General features: G+C 46.2%; 1 long non-coding RNA gene across 1 annotated transcript; it reads right to left on the bottom strand.

Moving 5' to 3' along the window:
• Window positions 1–1204: 1204 nt before the first annotated feature.
• LOC135565231 (uncharacterized) lies at window positions 1205–7826 on the bottom strand. The gene is made up of 4 exons (XR_010461404.1): window positions 7692–7826; window positions 6893–7109; window positions 1776–1848; window positions 1205–1233 (listed from the first exon to the last, which is right to left on the bottom strand). It is a non-coding gene; the product is annotated as an uncharacterized LOC135565231 (long non-coding RNA).
• Between the last annotated feature and the right edge of the window lie 270 nt (window positions 7827–8096).

Genomic DNA, 8096 nt, shown 5'->3' on the forward strand with positions numbered 1-8096 from the left:
AATAGGGCTCTGGTCTATAGTAGTACCACTATAAAATAGGGCTCTGGTCTAATTAGTGCACTATATGATGAACCTCAGGGCCTCTGGAATACAGAGTACCACTATATTAGGGAATAGGGCTCTGGTCTAAAGTAGTGCCTATATAGGGAATAGGGCTCTGGTCTATAGTAGTACCACTATCTAGATGAACCTAGGGAATAGGGCCTCTGGTCTATAGAGCTTTATTAATTATGGAAACATCTGATGAACCTCAGCTTCCTCTGGAAAACAGAGCTTTATTAATTATGGAAACATCTGATGAACCTGGGCCTCTGGTCTAAAGTACAGAGCTTTATTAATTATGGAAACTCTGATGAACCTCAGTACCTCTGGAAAACAGAGCTTTATTAATTATGGAAAAAAGAGCTGATGAAAATCAGCTTCCTCTGGAAAACAGAGCTTTTAATTATGGAAACATCTGATGAACCTCAGCTTCCTCTGGAAAACAGAGCTTTATTAATTATGGAAACATCTGATGAACCTCAGCTTCCTCTGGAAAACAGAGCTTTATTAATTATGGAAACATCTGATGAACCTCAGCTTCCTCTGGAAAACAGAGCTATATTAATTATGGAAACATCTGATGAACCTCAGCTTCCTCTGGAAAACAGAGCTTTATTAATTATGGAAACATCTGATGAACCTCAGCTTCCTCTGGAATACAGAGCTTTATTAATTATGGAAACATCTGATGAACCTCAGCTTCCTCTGGAAAACAGAGCTATATTAATTATGGAAACATCTGATGAACCTCAGCTTCCTCTGGAAAACAGAGCTTTATTAATTATGGAAACATCTGATGAACCTCAGCTTCCTCTGGAATACAGAGCTTTATTAATTATGGAAACATCTGATGAACCTCAGCTTCCTCTGGAAAACAGAGCTTTATTAATTATGGAAACATCTGATGAACCTCAGCTTCCTCTGGAATACAGAGCTTTATTAATTATGGAAACATCTGATGAACCTCAGCTTCCTCTGGAATACAGAGCTTTATTAATTATGGAAACATCTGATGAACCTCAGCTTCCTCTGGAAAACAGAGCTTTATTAATTATGGAAACATCTGATGAACCTCAGCTTCCTCTGGAAAACAGAGCTTTATTAATTATGGAAACATCTGATGAACCTCAGCTTCCTCTGGAAAACAGAGCTATATTAATTATGGAAACATCTGATGAACCTCAGCTTCCTCTGGAAAACAGAGCTTTATTTTATAATAATAGTCTGAATAGTGAGTGCAGACAGTGTGTTTGGTGTGTGTGTGTGTGTGTGTTTGGTGTGTGTGTGTGTGTGTGTGTGTGTGTGTGTGTGTGTGTGTGTGTGTGTGTGTGTTGTGTGTGTGTGTGTGTGTGTGTGTGTGTTTGGTGTGTGTGTGTGTGTGTGTTTGGTGTGTGTGTGTGTGTGTGTTTGGTGTGTGTGTGTGTGTGTGTTTGGTGTGTGTGTGTGTGTGTGTGTGTGTTTGGTGTGTGTGTGTGTATGTGTTTGGTGTGTGTGTGTGTGTTTGGTGTGTGTGTTTGGTGTGTGTGTTTGGTGTGTGTGTGTGTGTGTGTGTGTGTTTGGTGTGTGTGTTTGTGTGTGTGTGTGTGTGTGTGTGTGTGTGTGTGTGTGTGTGTGTTTGGTGTGTGTGTGTATGTGTGTCTTTGGTGTGTGTGTGTGTGTGTATGTGTGTCTTTGGTGTGTGTGTGTGTGTGTATGTGTGTCTTTGGGTGTGTGTGTGTGTGTGTGGTACCAACCTGGGGGTAGAGGGGACACTATGTCGAAGGCAGAGTCATCAGTCTCCTCTCTGCCCTCTGACAGAACATCACTCTGGAAAACAGAGACAAGGATTTAACACAACACAGCTTGAGGGTTTAAAGAGAAGACAGTTGAATTGCCATTCAGAGAAGACAGTTGAATTGCCATTCAGAGAAGACAGTTGAATTGCCATTCAGAGAAGACAGTTGAATTGCCATTCAGAGAAGACAGTTGAATTGCCATTCAGAGAAGACAGTTGAATTGCCATTCAGAGAAGACAGTTGAATTGCCATTCAGCAGTTGAATTGCCATTCAGAGAAGACAGTTGAATTGCCATTCAGAGAAGACAGTTGAATTGCCATTCAGAGAAGACAGTTGAATTGCCGTTCAGAGAAGACAGTTGAATTGCCATTCAGGGTTTAAAGAGAAGACAGTTGAATTGTCATTCAGAGTTTAGAGAGCTGCTGTTTGTGGTGAAAAACCATCATTTTGGCATAAAAATACCTTCATGAACGAGACCTTCATTTCTAAGACTGGGAAACTTTGGTCGAGATAACTCTCTGACTTACACTGTTAATACACACACACACACACACACACACACACACACACACACACACAGTCATGATGCCGTCACCTCCACCCCCACACACACACACACACACACACACACTGTTAATACACACACACTCTGTCCTGTCATGATGCTGTCACCTCCACCCAAGTCTGAAACCCTCTAAGCCCTCGGCTCGTTCCTCTCAGACACTCTGTCCTGTCATGATGCTGTCACCTCCACCCCAGTCTGAAACCCTCTAAGCCCTCGGCTCGTTCCTCTCAGACACTCTGTCCTGTCAAACCCTCTAAGCCCTCGGCTCCACACCTGTCCTGTCATGATGCTGTCACCTCCACCCCAGTCTGAAACCCTCTAAGCCCTCGGCTCGTTCCTCTCAGACACTCTGTCCTGTCATGATGCTGTCACCTCCACCCCAGTCTGAAACCCTCTAAGCCCTCGGCTCGTTCCTCTCAGACACTCTGTCCTGTCATGATGCTGTCACCTCCACCCCAGTCTGAAACCCTCTAAGCCCTCGGCTCGTTCCTCTCAGACACTCTGTCCTGTCATGATGCTGTCACCTCCACCCCAGTCTGAAACCCTCTAAGCCCTCGGCTCGTTCCTCTCAGACACTCTGTCCTGTCATGATGCTGTCACCTCCACCCCAGTCTGAAACCCTCTAAGCCCTCGGCTCGTTCCTCTCAGACACTCTGTCCTGTCACCTCCACCCCAGTCTGAAACCCTCTAAGCCCTCGGCACTCTGTTCCTCTCAGACACTCTGTCCTGTCATGATGCTGTCACCTCCACCCCAAGTCTGAAACCCTCTAAGCCCTCGGCTCGTTCCACTCTGTCCTGTCAGACACCTCCACCCCAGTCTGTCAACGTCCCCATACAGCGGCTTACGGAGAATTCAACCCCCCCCCCTTGGCTCGTTCCTCTCAGACACTCTGTCAACGCCCCCCTACAGCGGCTTACGGAGAATTCAACCCCCCTTGGCATTTTAACTATTTTGTTGCCTTTACAACCTGGAATTAAAATGGATTTTTAGGGGGTTTGTATCATTTGATTTACACAATATGCCTGAAAATGCAAAATATAGTTTATTGTGAAACAAACAAGACACACAAAAAAAATGAAAACATGAACGTGCGTAACTATTAACCCCCCCCCCCCCACCCCCCCGCTGCAAGACTGAGATGGGTCCTTTTCTACCCCAGGGTTCACTTTAAAAAGAGGACTGAGATGGGTCCTTTTCTAAGACTTTAAAAAGAGGACTGAGATGGGTCCTTTTCTACCCCAGGGTTCACTTTAAAAAGGACTGAGATGGGTCCTTTTCTACCCCAGGGTTCACTTTAAAAAAGAGGACTGAGATGGGTCCTTTTCTACCCCAGAGTTCACTTTAAAGAGGACTGAGATGGGTCCTTTTCTACCCCAGAGTTCACTTTAAAGAGGACTGAGATGGGTCCTTTTCTACCCCAGAGTTCCCTGAGATGGGTCCTTTTCTACCCCAGAGTTCACTTTAAAGAGGACTGAGATGGGTCCTTTTCTCCCCAGAGTTCACTTTAAAGAGGACTGAGATGGGTCCTTTTCTACCCCAGAGTTCCCTTTAAAGAGGACTGAGATGGGTCATTTTAATATGATTCAAACTGATAACACCCTAAGAGATTTCCACACTTGGATTGTCCAACATTTGCCCATTATTATTTTCTAAATTCTTCAAGCTCTGTCAAATTGGTTGTTGATCATTGCTAGACAACCATTTTCAGGTCTTGACAAAGATTTCCAAGTAGATTTAAGTTAAAACTATAACTCGTGCACTCAAGAACATTAACTAACTTCTTGGTCAGCAACTCCAGTGTAGGTGTGGCCTTGTGTTTTAGGTCAATGTCTGGTGGAAAGCTGCTGAAAGGTGAATTCATCTCCCAGTGTCTGGTGGAAAGCAGACTGAACCAGGTTATTGTCCTGCTGAAAGGTGAATTCATCTCCCAGTGTCTGGTGGAAAGCAGACTGAACCAGGTTATTGTCCTGCTGAAAGGTGAATTCATCTCCCAGTGTCTGGGGGAAAGCAGACTGAACCAGGTTATTGTCCTGCTGAAAGGTGAAATCTCCCAGTGTCTGGTGGAAAGCAGACTGAACCAGGTTTTTCCTGCTGATTTTCATCTCCCAGTGTCTGGTGGAAAGCAGACTGAACCAGGTTATTGTCCTGCTGAAAGGTGAATTCATCTCCCAGTGTCTGGTGGAAAGCAGACTGAACCAGGTTATTGTCCTGCTGAAAGGTGAATTCATCTCCCAGTGTCTGGTGGAAAGCAGACTGAACCAGGTTATTGTCATCTCCCAGTGTCTGAAAGGACTGAACCAGGTTATTGTCCTGCTGAAAGGTGACTTCCCAGTGTCTGGTGGAAAGCAGACTGAACCAGGTTATTCATCTCCCAGTGTCTGGTGGATCTCCTCCCAGTGTCTGGTGGAAAGCAGACTGAACCAGGTTATTGTCCTGCTGAAAGGTGAAAAGAGACTGAACCAGGTCATCTCCCAGTGTCTGGTGGAAAGCAGACTGAACCAGGTTATTGTCCTGCTGAAAGGTGACTTCATCTCCCAGTGTCTGGTGGAAAGCAGACTGAACCAGGTTATTCATCTCCCAGTGTCTGGTGGAAAGCAGACTGAACCAGGTTATTGTCCTGCTGAAAGGTGAATTCATCTCCCAGTGTCTGGTGGAAAGCAGACTGAACCAGGTTATTGTCCTGCTGAAAGGTGACTTCATCTCCCAGTGTCTGGTGGAAAACAGACTGAACCAGGTTATTCATCTCCCAGTGTCTGGTGGAAAGCAGACTGAACCAGGTTATTGTCCTGCTGAAAGGTGACTTCATCTCCCAGTGTCTGGTGGAAAACAGACTGAACCAGGTTATTCATCTCCCAGTGTCTGGTGGAAAGCAGACTGAACCATCTCCCAGGTCTGGTGGAAAGCAGACTTGTCCTGCTGAAAGGTGAATCTCATCTCCCAGTGTCTGGTGGAAAGCAGACTGAACCAGGTTATTGTCCTGCTGAAAGGTGAATTCATCTCCCAGTGTCTGGTGGAAAGCAGACTGAACCAGGTTATTGTCCTGCTGAAAGGTGAATTCATCTCCCAGTGTCTGGTGGAAAGCAGACTGAACCAGGTTATTGTCCTGCTGAAAGGTGAATTCATCTCCCAGTGTCTGGTGGAAAGCAGACTGAACCAGGTTATTGTCCTGCTGAAAGGTGAATTCATCTCCCAGTGTCTGGTGGAAAGCAGACTGAACCAGGTTATTGTCCTGCTGAAAGGTGACTTCATCTCCCAGTGTCTGGTGGAAAGCAGACTGAACCAGGTTATTGTCCTGCTGAAAGGTGAATTCATCTCCCAGTGTCTGGTGGAAAGCAGACTGAACCAGGTTATTGTCCTGCTGAAAGGTGAATTCATCTCCCAGTGTCTGGTGGAAAGCAGACTGAACCAGGTTATTGTCCTGCTGAAAGGTGAATTCATCTCCCAGTGTCTGGTGGAAAGCAAACTGAACCAGGTTTTCCTCTAGGATGTTGCCTGTGCTCATCTCCATTCCATTTTTATTTTAATCCTGAAAAACTCCCCAGTCCTTAACGATGACAAGCATACCCATAACATGATGCAGCAACCACTATGCTTGAATATATGAGGAGTGGTACTCAGTAATGTGTTGTATTGGATTTGCCCCAAACATAACACTGTATTCAGGACAAACATTGTATTACCTTGCCACATGCTCTACAGTTTTAATACCTGGCCGGGTGTAGAGGTCATGACCCAAACTCTTCCTACCTGTTTTACAGGCCGGGTGTAGAGGTCATGACCCAAACTCTTCCTACCTGTTTTACAGGCCGGGCGTAGAGGTCATGACCCAAACTCTTCCTACCTGTTTTACAGGCCGGGCGTAGAGGTCATGACCCAAACTCTTCCTACCTGTTTTACAGGCCGGGCGTAGAGGTCATGACCCAAACTCTTCCTACCTGTTTTACAGGCCGGGCGTAGAGGTCATGACCCAAACTCTTCCTACCTGTTTTACAGGCCGGGCGTAGAGGTCATGACCCAAACTCTTCCTACCTGTTTTACAGGCCGGGCGTAGAGGTCATGACCCAAACTCTTCCTACCTGTTTTACAGGCCGGGCGTAGAGGTCATGACCCAAACTCTTCCTACCTGTTTTACAGGCCGGGCGTAGAGGTCATGACCCAAACTCTTCCTACCTGTTTTACAGGCCGGGCGTAGAGGTCACCTGTTTTACAGGCCAAACTCTTCCTACCTGTTTTACAGGCCGGGCGTAGAGGTCATGACCCAAACTCTTCCTACCTGTTTTACAGGCCGGGCGTAGAGGTCATGACCCAAACTCTTCCTACCTGTTTTACAGGCCGGGCGTAGAGGTCATGACCCAAACTCTTCCTACCTGTTTTACAGGCCGGGCGTAGAGGTCATGACCCAAACTCTTCCTACCTGTTTTACAGGCCGGGCGTAGAGGTCATGACCCAAACTCTTCCTACCTGTTTTACAGGCCGGGCGTAGAGGTCATGACCCAAACTCTTCCTACCTGTTTTACAGGCCGGGCGTAGATGTCATATCCGTCTCTGGTCGGACTTCTCCCCCGGCGATCCAGAGACTGGTAGACATGACCATCTTCATCTGACAGAACCGATCTCTCTAAGTCCTCCTCCTCCTCTTCATCATCATCATCATCATCATGGTCTTCAGAGAGCCCAGGAGAGGGCAAGCGAGGCCGGCCGGCCAAAGATTCTGGCTCTCCGTCTCTAAATAAAGACATGAGAGAGAGAGAGAGAGATCACAGATCTACTCCTCTAGACTGGTATCACTGATTCACAGCTTTGGTCACTGAGGGCAGACTACTGTAAGTGACCTACTACAGATATAGGATCTTCATTTGATCATCATGTTGTTGCAGGAATTTTTTTTGTAGTTGTATTCAATGTTTTTTTTAAAAGGTTGCTAATGTTTATAATTTTCCACTTATTTTGCCCTAATGAGAAATATATCAACCACCACAAAACATGTATATAATTACAATCCACATAGTAATTCACATTTCCTGTTGCTGCAGGATTATTTTCCTGCTGTGAAAAACTGGGTCAAATTAAGATACGGCATCTGTAGTTGGCACTGCAGGCTCTCTCTCAATTCATCTGTCCTCGAACTCTTCCTCAAAACATATTGGAGAAGAAGGTCTGAGGGGCGGGACCTTGGAACCTTCTCCTCCAATACGTTTCAAACAAGACGCTAGGAGACAGGATGCAAGGAATCGCAGAAGAATTGATTGTCAGACTCGGTGATGTTGACGGATTCTGAGTGACACCAACAAGCCAAGGCGGCCTAACCTAGTGTAGAGCGCTGTGCTGGCGTAAGGCTCGAACGCGGTGTGTGTCTCTGAGCGTGAGCAGTCACTCTCGGAGAAGGATCTGGGGCGTGCGGGAGGGAGGGCGATGGTCCGGCCGGTCAACGACGACGACAAGATGGCGACAAAAGCACACTGCACAAGGCAGACCTGGATGAGGGTACGGACGGAAAGACGAGTTAAAGAGGAAGTGGAGGATACAGACAAAAGTAGAAAACACACTGTCACTATGGATGAGGGTTCATTAAGCACAGATGGATGAGGGTTCATAAATACACAGATGGATGAGGGTTCATTAAACACTGATGGATGAGGGTTAAAGAGGAAGTGGAGGATACAGACAAAAGTAGAAAACACACTGTCACTATGGATGAGGGTTCATTAAACA

The sequence above is a fragment of the Oncorhynchus nerka genome, linkage group LG27 (assembly GCF_034236695.1).
Source record: "Oncorhynchus nerka isolate Pitt River linkage group LG27, Oner_Uvic_2.0, whole genome shotgun sequence".
Taxonomy (NCBI): Eukaryota; Metazoa; Chordata; class Actinopteri; order Salmoniformes; family Salmonidae; genus Oncorhynchus; species Oncorhynchus nerka.